Source organism: Pteronotus mesoamericanus, unplaced genomic scaffold (genome assembly GCF_021234165.1).
Source record: "Pteronotus mesoamericanus isolate MK-2021 breed Mesoamerican mustached bat unplaced genomic scaffold, CSHL_Meso_final contig_221, whole genome shotgun sequence".
In the NCBI taxonomy this organism is placed as follows: Eukaryota; Metazoa; Chordata; class Mammalia; order Chiroptera; family Mormoopidae; genus Pteronotus; species Pteronotus mesoamericanus.
The window spans coordinates 14,555,236-14,568,889 of NW_026555092.1; the positions used below are offsets into that span (position 1 = coordinate 14,555,236).

General features: G+C 42.2%; 1 protein-coding gene and 1 pseudogene across 7 annotated transcripts in view; one reads left to right on the forward strand and one right to left on the reverse strand.

Annotated features, from left to right (window-relative positions):
- Nucleotides 1–13,654, forward strand: part of MACF1 (microtubule actin crosslinking factor 1) — a 314,815-nt gene that overhangs the window by 52,844 nt on the left and 248,317 nt on the right. The gene's annotated exons all lie outside the window — the stretch shown is intronic.
- LOC129069427 (40S ribosomal protein S11-like) lies at nucleotides 5,882–6,636 on the reverse strand (annotated as a pseudogene).

Here is a 13,654-nt window from a genome sequence, read left to right on the forward strand (position 1 = left end):
AAATCTGAAGCATGAGCCAAGAGAGGCCATTGTATGGAAAAGCCAGTAGAAATAGCTTGGGTGGGCCTGAAAGTTGGGTGGGGTTGGGCCTCAGGGAATTACTAGGGAGGGGCAAACTTTAGTTTGATACTGGTTGATGGAGTCTCAGATACATAGGTGCCTGCCTGCTGGCTCTCTGGGGGAAGGGCTCATCAAAGGAACAATGACCTTGGTCAGCACTTCTGTCTGGGCAAAAGCTACCACCCAGTTTTCTGGTACCAAACAATTCATTCTTCACCATATGTCTCTGGTGCTTTTCAAGCTATTGTCCCAGCGCTGGAGCTCAGCAGGAGTGAGTTCAAGTAAGTCCATGTACAGTGACCTTTAAGAGGAACTGCCTGGGACTCTAGCAGTCTTGTTTCTGTCAGCCTCAATCCCTGCACGTTTTGGTAGCCAGAAATTAGGGGGATGTTTCTTCCTGGTGTTGGAACCCCCAGATGGAGAACCTGGTGTGGAGCTTGGATCCCTTGCTATTCAGAGGGTACCTCTGCAGCCAAGATATGCCTCTCAATTTTTATCTGCCACATGTGGGTGTCAGACCATCCTGTTCTGTGTCTCTGCCCCTCCTAACAGTCTCAGTATGGCTTCTGCCTTAATTCCCTTATTGTTGGACTTCATTCAGCCAGATTTTAGACAGTTCTGAATGATTCTGTTGTTTAGTTATAATTTTGATGTGGTTGTGGGAGGAGGCAAGTACCACATTTATGTACACTGCCATCTTGCTCAGAAGCCTCCTCCAAGATTCTTAAGAGTGGTATATACGTGCCCTTTAGCTTCCAGCTCCCTTCACTCTCCTGAAATTGCTCTTGTCAAGGTCACCAGTCAACTTGTAATTGCCAAATCCAGTGGTAATTTTTCAGCCCTAATCTTACTTACCACTAAGATGAAACTCTATCCTCCTCAAAAATTTCTCCTTCCCTAACTTTTTGTGACCTTGCCCTTCTCTGATTTTCTTTCTTCCTTTGCAGGTTTATCTTCCTTAAATAAAGGATTTAAGGATTTTGTTTTTGGCCCTCTACATAATTTTCTCGAGTGACCTAATTTATACTTAACAGCTTCAACTGCTGGGCCAAATCTTTCTCTTGAGCTCCAGACACTTATCTCTGAATACTGGAGGGCTTCTTTTGGATATTATATAGGTATCTTTCAACATGTTCTAAATTGAACCCTTCATCTTCACCCCAGGAAACCTGCTTTTCACTCTCGTATTCCTAATGTTGTCACCAGCTTCTACCCAGTCACACAAGTGACTTGAGGCTCTCCCTTCTCTTGGCCCTACCATCCCCATTCAAATAACACAGGGATTAAATATTGTATAATTCTACTTCAACTCTCACATCCCTTCCTTTTTTCCCATCCCAAGTACAACTCTCTTAGCTCAGATTTTATTGTTTCTCAGCATATAACCATAACAGTGTACTAATGGTCCCCCTTTGCCTTTGTCTTGCTTCCCTCCTTTTCACTACTGCTAGCATACTCTTTCTAAAATTGAAATATGATCATAGAAGAATAGTCACTCCCCAGCTTAAACCTTTCAGTGGCTTTCCAATATCTTTAGGTTGAAATATGTTTTCTTTAGCATGACATGCAGAGCTTTCATGCCCTGACATCATTCTTCCAGATTTGAGAGTACCCTATACTCTATCCATATCAAACTATTCTAAGGAACTTAAAATAGTTTCTGTGTTGCTTCCTCTGTCTACAACACTGTTATCCTTATCAATCTAATGCTCTCTGTCCTGAAGTTCCAGTTCCAGCCTCATCCCCTTCTGGAAGCCTCTCCTGGGCTTCCATGCTTCCTTGTTGTTTCTGTGTACCTTTGTCAGCATCAGCTGCACTATATTGTGCACTGGGTAAGTTGCTTGTCTCCCACACTAGATTGTACACTGCTTAAGGAAAGAGACTCTGAGCTCAAATCAGTGCTCTACAAACTCGGCACAGGGCAGGCATATAGGGTAGGCTTGTTGAATGTATGAATGACTGAATGAGAAGGGTATGTGGTCAGTGGCAATGCTGGGGTCAGGATTCAGAACCTCAAGTTTTTGGCTTTTAAACTTTCATTTATTATTTTTTTTTAAACTAGGTAACACACTCACATAATTGAATATTCAAAAGGTACAAAAAGATATACAGTGAAAAATCTGTTTTCACCCCAGCCATCCTTTTCCCTCCCCTGAAGACAATTGGTATTATAAGTTTCTTGTGCTTCTTTCCATATGATATGTATATTTAGTCATTCACCTGTCCTATGAATTAAAAAATTAAATCAGCAACTATTTATTGAGTACCTAGTATGTGCGAAATATTGTGTGAGACTCTGGGGACAGTGAACAAAACAGATAAAAAGATTCCTGTCTTTATGGAATCTGAATTCTGTATTTTCTTCCTCCTCTTTTTAAAAATATAAATGAGAGCTAACAACCACTCTGTTCTGACCTTGTTCTTTTTTAATCTTGGAGATTCATCCATATCAGTTCACAAATACCTCTTTTTTTCCTTCATGCTTATTGTTCTCTTATATGAATATACTGTCATTTATTTAGTCTATTGATGGACAGTTAGAGTGTTGCCAGTCTTTGCCATTACAAAATGCTATAATAAAAAACGTTGCTTTACACTCGCCACTTTGCATATGTATATCTTTAGGGAAAATTCTTAGGTGTGGAATTGCTGGGTCAAAGGGTATAAATACTTCTAGATTTGATGGATAGTTTCATCCATTGCTTTACTTTTTTATTATGGATATTTTGAGCATATAGATCAGTATAGATAATACTATAGCAGATACATATGTACCCTACTACTCATTAAACGGATGTCGACACCCTCATTGAGGTATTACCTTAACAATGTGATGTCCTTTCACAGAATGTAATCTTTGACTTAAGAGTAATAAGTTTCTTAGAGTCCATACCCTGCCATCCTGGAGTCACCACTATACAGTCTATCTTGAACTTTTTTTAAAAAAAGTAACCTCATTGTTGGGAAAAGACAGCTTCAGAAGAAAATTCCATTATGCTATTTTTAGAGTCTAGAATCTGACTTCTCTAAAATATTTATTTTGCCTCCTTCCTCTTCTCAAAGCAACAAGTAATGCCCCGGGAAGTTGGTGGCCTGACTTTTTGGAGACTTATTTTATTTGTTGGTGGAGTATATTGAGCCAGCAAGCACCACCCCCATCCCAGTTTGTCAGAATAACTAAATGTGGCTCTTCTTAGCAGGAACCTTCTTTTAACTGACCTGGAGGTGCAGCTGTGTCTTTTGTCTGGGTCCTGATGGAGTTGGTGAAAGACAATGTTTTGGAGGAGTGGGGGAAATTGTTGATTTCTATTACAGCTGGATACCTATACCTGTTTCAGTATGCTTTTGTTGAAATAAATTCCCCTCCCTCCTACCTCTCTTCTAAAGATCTGTAACCTTGGTCCAGTGGTAGATGACTCTTGCCTCTGATCTTTTATTTAAGTGCTCAGAATGCCTAGCAGTGAGGCATTTACATTATCCTGTGATTTTATAAACTTAGAGGAGAGCCTTAGTTTCAGGTAGGGCTAGAGCAGATTCACCCTAAGAACAGGCATTTTTGCCTTCCCTCCCAATAGCTTAGTCTTTTTTTTACCTTGTTTGGTCTTGTAGTATAACATAACCATTGTAGGAAGGAGAGGATCCATAGAATTCACTCATTTCTTCATGAACTACACAGCCAAAAAAAAGGATCAAGGAGAGAGAGAGAGCTGATGAGGTCAGTGGTCTAAAGCATGAACTCTTTTTTAAGCTCATTGTCGGGGCCTTTGGTATGGGTCTGATCCACACAAAGTACCTCCCCAGGCCTAGGGTAAGCACAGAGTGGGCAAAACTCCTCAGGCACTTGTCAAACCCCTACTTAGTTTCTGTTAAAGCCTCTTTTGGTCTTACCATTTCAGTGCTCTCCTTCTAAGCATTATGGGGTCTGACTTCTTTTGTCTTCTGTTCCTCAGCCCTGCAGAGAGAGTTTTGGCCCTGGGGACAACCCTTTCTTCAGATGGCAAACTCATTTTCTCTGTAGCAGACCACAGGGACAAGGTGTAATTCAACTCCTCTCTCCATCAGACACTGCTGCCAGGGGAAACAATGAAGAAAGTGATCTTTGTTGTTCCCTGAATAGGTCCATGAACCTGGCACCTGCTTTTGTTTCTGCCTTCTTAAGTCACTGGAGACATTTTTGCTGTCTTCCTGGGTCATCAGCTGCTTTGGGGCAACTGGCTCTAGGGTGTCAGTTCTGCCTCAAAGAAAATGGATGTATTTATATGAGGAGAGTTACCCTTCATGTCTCTAAGCCTCTTGTCTTCAGGGCTGGTCTAGAGAATGAGCAGTTGGATGTCAGCTGTGCCCTCAATCTGACCACTCATGACCCTCCTCTGAATCTGAGAGGACAGATTAATTCCTTTTTCATCCTCCTTTCTCATTAGACCGAGTCCTGTGTTCCCAGCACCTAGGTCAGTGCCTGGTGCATGGTTAGAATGCAACGAATGTATGTGGAATGAATGATTGGGAGAATTCCTTAAATTGGCCGTCCAGATTTAGTTTCACTGACCCCTGATATGATGGGCTTGTGGAGGACTGCCTTGTGGGAGGAGGACCTTTGTTTTTAGGAGAAAGATTGCTTCAAAGGAATTATAGAAGATATTGATTTCTAGATGGTTTGGGAAACTGTGGGAGCTCTAGGATGGGACTTATTTTTTATTATGAGTTTAGAACTTTCTCCTCAGTTACTTTCTGCTGGCAGACTTGCCCTCCTGCTTTAGCAGTAATATCCTGAACCTGACTCAGGCCTTTTCTTCACCTGGGCTCTGGTATTTCTGAGCCCACGCCAGGCCAGGGCAGGGCAGGGCAGGGCAGGGATTGCTTTTTAACTGTCTTTGTCATTATAGAGTCAGAGCCCTAAGGACTGCATCTCATACACTATAGTCTGGATTCCTGATCTGCCTGCATTCAGTCAAGTGCCACTCAGCTCTTAGGTGTCAGTGCTTTGGTAAAGGCTGTTGGAGACAGCAGAGCTTTTCTCCCCCCTTTGTCAGCAGCTGGCCAGAGAGTGCCTGTTAGACTGCCAGATCCTAAGCCTTTCACATTTGTCTGTCTCTGCCTGGAATTTAGGGCAGAATTTCTCTTACCACCCAAGGTTACATTTACTGTTCACCATTCACTGGGACCTATTGGAGGATAAAAGATGAACAGCCCACCAAAAGCTTATACACATATTATACTATGGTGCTTTGGAATGCTCTGGTTCTGATTCTAGGGAAAGGGTCTGTTGTCTGTGAAAATACAACTGGAGTCCAGGCCACTGCACCCCCTCCCCCTTTCCCAAGAGCCTCAAGTTGGAACCATCACTCCATAATTCCAGACATCCTTGTTTTTGTTTAATTTTTATCTGATATGGTGAAACACATAGAGGAAATGACAAACTAACATGTGTTGTCTTTTAAATGCACTCAGTTCAAGTGGCTATTTTAAATGTCAGTTGTTCCAGCCATTAGATTCCTTCTATCTGGGCTGATTTTCCTCCCTGGGGTGGTAGAAGTCCCTCATAGAATTTTATAGTGGCATTAAAGCAAGAGAACCCAGGTCTTCTCTGGCTGATTGATCATTCCTTTATACCTTGTTCTTTTCAGTACTTAATTTGGATTTCACTATGTTAATTGTTTTCAGATCAGGAGACAAAAGAAGTGTTAGAGATTAATTCAGAGGTTCTTTATCTGTGGTTCAATGACACCTCTTTACTTGTAAACAAAGGTTTGTAGGTAGGTGAATATATGCCTTTTTTTTTTCTGGGAAAATAACTTCGGAGGGAGTGGGCAGGTATCTAGTCTCAGAACTTCTGGTATTGCTTCTTGGTTCCAGCAGCCGTGGTAACCTTGAGCACATTGAAGTGCATGGTCTTGCCTGGGGGCCAGCACTCACCCACTGTGACAATATCGCCAGTCTGGAATCTCTGAAGCAGGGGACATGTGCATTGACGTGTTCCTGTGGTGCTTCTCGAAGCCATTGTACTTTGAGATATAGTGGAGGTAATCTTGGCAGATGACAGTGATCCTCTGCATCTTCATCTTGGTCATCATGTAGACAAGATGCGCCCTCGGATGGAGACATTAAGGGTAAAGGGGCATTTCTTGTCAATGTAAGTGCCCTCAGTGGCCTCCTTGGGCATCTTGAGACCCAGACCGATGTTCTTGTGTTGCAGTAGCTTCTCTTTGCCAGTTTCTCCAAGCAGGACCTTCTTATTTTGAAAGGTGGTGGGCTGCTTTTAGTAGGCATGTTCCGTCTGAATGTCCACCTTTCTTGTCGCTGCCTGAAGAAAAGAAAGTTCCTGGTGATGTCCAGATTTCCTTATCAATGTACTGGTATGTGCCTTTTTTATAAGGATAGTATATTTAATTTTCATCAGCTTCTCACTGGAGTTAGTGACCTAAAAAATAAAAAAGTTAAAAACTAGCATTTTATAGGGATTTTGGGCTCCTGCTCACATAGCTAGTTAGTGGCAAAGTTTCATCTTGAGATAGATTCTGGAATCCAGGTATCTTGACTCTACAACCAAAGTTCTTTCCACTGTACCCTGTTATTCATACTCTTATGGAGAAATAGTAGAAAAATGCCAGGAAATACAGACACGATCTGAACTGTTATTTAATGTTTGTCTTTCTCACCCACAGCCTTATTTCATGCCAAGTACCTGGTCTCTCGGACTAGGTAACCTCAGAAATACTGTGATTCTCACAGTAATATATTATAGAATTTATATATTTAAAATTTTATTTATTTTAGAGGAAAGGAGGCAAGGAGAGAGGGAGGGGAAGAGAGAGGAAAAGGAAGGGAGGGACCAAGGGGGAGAGGGAGAGAGAAAGAGAGAGAGAAAGAGAGAGAGAGATTAACAGTCTGTTGCTTCACTCATGTATGCATTCATTGGTTGGTCCTTCTGTGTGCCCTGACCCGGGATTGAACCTGCAACCTTGGCATGTTGGGATGACTAACTAACTGAGCCACCCCACCAGGGGGAATGTATTCCACTGTCTATGCATTCCACTGTCTACCTTGTGCTCTGTAAGTATTAAACTCCTTTTGACCTTTTAATCTTGCCCATTAAATTATTTTTTGAGAAAATGCAGTCATGTATTGTGTATCCCTTGTAACTCCTAATACTCAGATCTTCACACAGTGGCTGGCTCCATTGGTACTATCGATTGACTAATAGCATTTTAATTTCCCCCCTTTCTATTATCATGGCAGTTGCTAATGTTATTTAGCCTGATCTTTTTAAGTGAGCACACTCCGTTTTCTCTTTGTTTTCACAATGCTAGTTATATAGTTTCTCCACCTACATCTAACCTGATGATTGGGAGTTTTGTGGAATGTTATGTTTTGAACTCTTGAGTTCTACCTCAAGTCACTGAAACAGCTTGCCTGGCAGGTTGCTCTGAAAAACTTCAGAACCGGGGGAGGGGTAACTCTCTTATGAGGGGTTAATCAGTGGAGTCTGACTCAGTTGGTTGCTCATGGTTTTCTAGGATGCAAAGATAAAATGAGCCAGAGTGCCAAGCGCAGGTTTGGGAAACATAAGTTCTTTCCATGTTTTCTCTTTGGCTTGATGTGTGACTTTTGGACAGGTTGTTTAACCTCTATTTTCTCACCTGTAAATGAAAATTTACAGTTATTTTCATAAAGACATTCTTACAGATGAATATAATAATGCAGGTGAACAACTTACAACAAAAATGGTATAGAAATTTCAGAGCTTTTTCCTCTGGTTATAGTCTGTGTAGCTTATCCCAAGAGTCTGTAATTCTTGGGAGGTGTCATTTAAAAAAAAATTCTACCTGAGGATATGTTTATTGATTTTAGAGAGAGAGGAAGGGACTGTCGGAGGAAGGAGGGAGATAGAGGAAGGTAGGTAGGTAGGTAGGTAGATAGGTAGATAGATAGATAGATGTGATAGAGAAACATTGATTGGTTGTCTCCCATATGGGTCCTGACCTGGGATTGAACACACAGTTTAGGTATGTGCCCTGACCGAGCATTGAACCAACAACCTTTTGCTTTTGGTGTACAGTACAGTGCTTCAATGAACTGAGCTACTGGCCAGGGCAAGCATGGCCTCATTTTGAGACTGATGGAGTAGGATGAAATTTTTTTCACTTCCCAAAGTACATTAAAAAAAAATTATTTATTTTTAGAGAAAGGGATGGAGAAAGAGACGGAAACATCAATGGTTGCCTCTTGAGTGTCCCCAGCTGGGGACCTGGCCCACAACCCAGGCATTTTGGGAATCGAACTGGCAACCCTTTGGTTCACAAGGCGGTGCTCAGTCCACTGAGCCACACCAGCCAGGGCCCAAAGTACATTTTTAATATTAAACTATAACTTTTATGACAAATGTTATATTACATGATACATATATGCATATATTTACATTCTGGTGCAAGAGACCTAAGAGAACTTGGGTTTAACTATAGCAAACTAAGCTAAAAATACAAAATAATTGCTTATGAATTAAATAAAATTTTGTAATTTTCCTTAAGATTTATGTCATCTCCTGTAACTTGTACTTGCACACTGGCAGTTTCAATAACAAAATTATGTACATAAACTATAGTAAATTTTATTTTCAAAATAAAATGCATTCTTTGAGTTAAACATTTGTGTTTAGATTATCCTTGAACTAAATAGTATGTTCTTAGAACTGTTCTAAAAAATTATAGACTCAAATATATTTTGTCAGTTCTAAAGGAAATGTGTGCCACCGTGGAGTAGAATGAAACTTGAAGCAGCTACTGGAATCATTAAAGCACAGCAGAAACAAATCAGCTGAGTGAAATAGTACCCTGGAGTGGGGAGCAGGTGGGTGGTGTGTGGGCTGTATTTTCTCCTTAGTTATCTATGGAGAAGATCCTGCCTCCCTGCACACAGGGAGTGGACTCAACAGTTTCTGCTTCTCTCCTCTCCCTGCCTTGGACTGTATGGATGTACAGCGTCTCATCTGTGGGTGGTTGTATTCCAGTTTGTAAACATAACCTCTGTAAGGAGAGTGCAGAGTTGGTTATTTATTTTGTAAAACCTATCCCATTGCCATGTGATATTTACTCAAGAGCTCCTGTTGTGGTAACATTCTTGTGTTGAGTGCGGCCAGCCGTTTAAAGGTTTCATTCTCAGATGTTAGATGGGCCCCTAACTGCTCTCCTGAAAAGCGTTTAAGTCTTTCTCCCTAGAGTTTAAACCAGAGGAGCAGCAATCCCAGTGGAACTTGGGCTGGGGTCTCGAGAGAAGGTGGCAGATGAGGTGGCAGATGATCTGCTGGAGCTGTTGTGGTCTCTTGTCTCATTTGCACAGAGGAGGGGCTGGCCTCTCCTGGGGAGGTATTTCCGCTCACTGTAGCAAATGAGGGCGTGCAAAGGGCTGTAATGTAATGAGGCTTCTCTGGTGACGTCACTTGTAAATGTGGTCAAAGTCCAGTTCTTGGGGGCTAGGAGACGCGGTAGGAGAGATCAGTTGGTTTGCACACTCTCTCTCAGCTGTCACTGCGCCATGGTGCCTACTTCCAGCCCCTGAACCAACACAGCTGGGCCGGGCCATGAATGCTTACAAGTACCAGAAGTTCCTGGAGGGACTCAACAGCCTTAGAGGTATTACAAGCTGTCTGGCTCCCTGTCTTTTGTTCTTGCTGATTCTGTGAATACTTACTGTGGTGTGTGTTGTATGGGGTCTTTACTTTCCATCAATACTTTAGGGGCTTAGAAAGCCCTCTTATTCTGAGCTGGCCATGTTTTTTGCGTGTGTTTAGGCAATTACCTAGGAAGGGTGGAGTTTGTAAATGTGATCATGGGTGTGTAGGTAGGAGGGAATCCTCTCATAATACTTGAACAGCAGTCTGTTCTCTTTCTTGAAGGGGCAATGAACATATGTCTCCTGCTGTTTTGAGCTAAGTAGAGCCCAGCGCACTTCCTGGACAATGAGGGTGTAGGGCTCTTGTCACTTGGCCGTGCAGCCTCACCTAGGTGTAGCTGGGCTTCTTGGGTCAGGTTTTCTACTTGCCTGTGTCTACAGTGAGTCAGAGTCCCATCTGGAGAGAGCAGGGAGTCAAGAGTGGTTGCGGGGCGGGGCGGTGGGGGTGGGAGCGGGCAGTAATGCAGGTTGATGGGCCAGAGATGCCATTGTAAAGGGTAAATCAGTGAAGTTGAAGAAGGAAACTTTATTAAAATGGTATTTAAAGGGAATAGTGTTTGCTTTGCATGGTTGCAAAACTCTTCACTAACCTTAGGTGAGAAAGATGCTCAGATGTGACAATGCAGGACTCTTCGGCTATTAAGGAGGAAAATAAATAAATTTTTTTTACTGCCCCTTCTCTAATTAATAGGTAGTTTTATTTCCATGTACTTAGGAAGATGATCAAACCATCCCTTTTTCATTAGCAGTCAGGATTCTAGATGCAGAGTAACCATGGGTTGTGGAGAGAGTATGGGGAGGTAGAGAGAAGAAAAGGATGAAGTAGGCTTCTCCTGGATTGAGAGAATGGCAGGAGGTCTGGATTCCCTTCCTACCAGGGTCTGTACATATTTTACTTTCATTGCATGTTGGAGAACTATTTCTAAGAGGGCATATGTATGAAGAGCTTTGTATACTGCAAAGGGATATGCAACTGTGAAGTATTATTCTGGTGATCTTTATATTTCCTTTTCTTGCCCCATGATGTAGAAACATTTTTTTCCAGAACTTCTGATAGCTGGAGCCAAGCCCCTTTAGGTTCAGGGCTCTGTAAGCTCATCATGCATCAGACAGGTCTTAGCAAGAATGAGAGACATTAACTGTTGCTTTCCTGTCAAAGGAAGTTTTGAGAGGGTGGAGAGTCTGGATTTCTTTATCTAGACTCATGGGGGAAGACTTGCGAGATGGGGGACAGAAACCAGTGGTGCTCCTCAGTAATTCTTCCAGTTTTTGGGTCTTGTTGGGGGGTAAAGATTAGTGCAAGAATGTATCCCTGTCCCATACAAGAAACCCCCTTTCCCTGGCCTGTTTCCTGTCTTATAGGGATTCTTCTGTATTCCTGGGCATGGTGCCCAACCAGCAACAGGAGCCCTTTCCCTCCTTTGTTTAAAAAACACGTGGAAGGCCCTGACTGGTGTGGTTCAGTGGGTTAAGTGTCGTCCTGCAAACCGAAAGGTGCTGGTTCAATTCCTGGTCAGGGCATGTACCTAGCTTGCAGCCCAAGTCCCCGTTTGGGGGTATGCAAGAGGCAACTGATTGATGTTTCTCTCTCATGTTAATGTTTCTCTCCCTCTCTCCCTCCCTTCCCCTCTTGCAAATAAATAAATAAATAAATAAATAAATAAAATCTTTAAAAAAAAACCCACATGGAAGGATTATCAAACTTAATTAACTTGCATATTCCTTCAGTAGAATAAAAATCTCAGATTAGAAATCCCAGGCCTCTCCTTGGATACTGAGCTCCTTAGTGTAGTTTTACTCCCTATTACCCTTAGCATCATTCTTCTGATAAAAGGCCAGAGTTTTTTGAAGACCGACAGGTAGTGAACAGAAACTGTAGGAGATTTACTTCTCCATAGGATTGGGGAAGATCCTTTTGGCTCTCCTTTATGTCAGGGTTTAGATGAGGAGTTAACCATAGTAGGATGGCCACAGCCTATGTAGATCAGGTTTAGCAGCGACATAGGTAGATTTCTGAGGTTCTCAGGAAACCTCACCACTCATAATTATGTTCTCCTCTGCTGTATGTGCTTCAGGAACAAAGAGCGGGTAGGACTGGTGGCAGGGCCCTCTTTATATTCCTCTCATAGAAATCCACGGAGGAAGGAATCCTTTTTTATTCCCTAAACAGGAGTTGTTTTGGTCCCCAGTTTCCTTTAATTTTCCTGATGTTCTTAGTGGGGCTAATGGAACCAAATAGCTCTTGATTCGATCCTCTCATGGGTGTAGAGGTTAAAAATTGCACCCTACAAAGGGTTATTTCTGTTTTTGGAAGAGGTTGTGTTGAGACTAGCTTGGCAATCATTTGTTTTCCCAGCCCACCTGTGAAGTTTTTTCCTCCCTTCTTCCTTTGCCCTGTCTGTACTAGGAATGAATAACAGCCTAGATGGACTGTAATGGGGAGTGTTCCATATGGGATTGAAATCAGAGAAGAGAAAAGGCCACAGCAGGAGTAGCTTCCACTCCACATTTCCCACCCCAGACACTGAGGCTCTCTGCCATGTTATTTTGGTTTTATACTTCTAAGATGAACTCAGAAGTAACTTAACTGCTATAGGCATTAAACAAAATGATATATATACTTCGTGTAGTGTCTGATATGTGGTCAGAATTCACCAAATGTTAGTTCTACCTCTTCTTTCTTTGTTCCTGTCAGAGACTTGTTTGAATCACAGTGAGTCCTATGCCTGCTTTCGTCCCAGATAAACTGGATCACGTCACCTTTCTGACTGGGGAGTAGTAGCCCTAGTCACTCATCACCTGTTTGGATCTTACTTGATCTCACCATAGGACAGTTATGATGGTCAAGAATGGAAGACAACGTCATCAGTGATATTAGTAATACTGACACACACTCGGTAGATGTTAATTATGGACTAGGCATTGTTCTAAGCCCGTTACTTGAATTAATCTGTGTAGCTCTTATAATACTTCTATACCATAAATAGTTTACAGTGGTGTACCCAAGGCTTGGCTGACCTAAGAACATGGTTCATCTGTCCTGCTAGGGATATGATAGTCCCTAGGAGTATAGCAGCCAAAATGCTGTATTGTGCTGCCGTCTGATGCTGGGGACCATGTGAATTAGGAGAAAGTACCTATGTTTGACCGAGTGCATGTGTACAACACACTTCAGCACCTTCTTCTCTGAAGGAGAGTAGTAGCAGTATGGTGCTTTGGACTGAAGGCAATAGATGTTTTCTTTCCACATTAGTTTCCTTGAACTGTGTCCTGTTTTCTTTTTTAAATATTTTATTTATTTATTTTTAGAGAGAGGGAAAAGGATAGAGAAAGAGAGGAAGAGAAACATCATTGTATGGTAGCTTCTCGCTCACACCTGATTGAGGACCTGGCCCGCAACCCAGGCATGTACCCTGACTGGGAATCAAACCAGTGGCCCTTTGGTTGGCTGGCTGGCACTTAGTCCACTGAGCCCTACCAGCCAGGGCTGTGTCCTGTTTTCTAATCCTTCATTCACTTATATATACTGTATAATAGTTTTTATGACATAAAACATATAATATGCAGCAAGTTTGTCATGTTCACCCAAAGAAAGCATCTGATTAACTTTCTTCTCTCTCAGAATCTGAATCTTTTCCAGGTGGGAGAGTTCCTGGAAAGAGGACATGTAGTTGTTTGGTTTAGTCCTCATAATCATTTCTGGCATGTTGCTGTAGGTCTTACTTAGATAAGTATTCTGCCCTGGGCTGCCAGGCAATACAAACTATTGTCTTTGTCAAACTCTCCTGTTAATTTCACCTCCTTTGTCCCCTGGCTGTGATGAAAGCTTCCCTTCATTTCACCTGTATCATTGTCTATTCCACAGAGGCTGACAGGAAGAGGTAATTAGCTCCCCTCTCCATATACTGACTCTGCTTTTCTGACATGG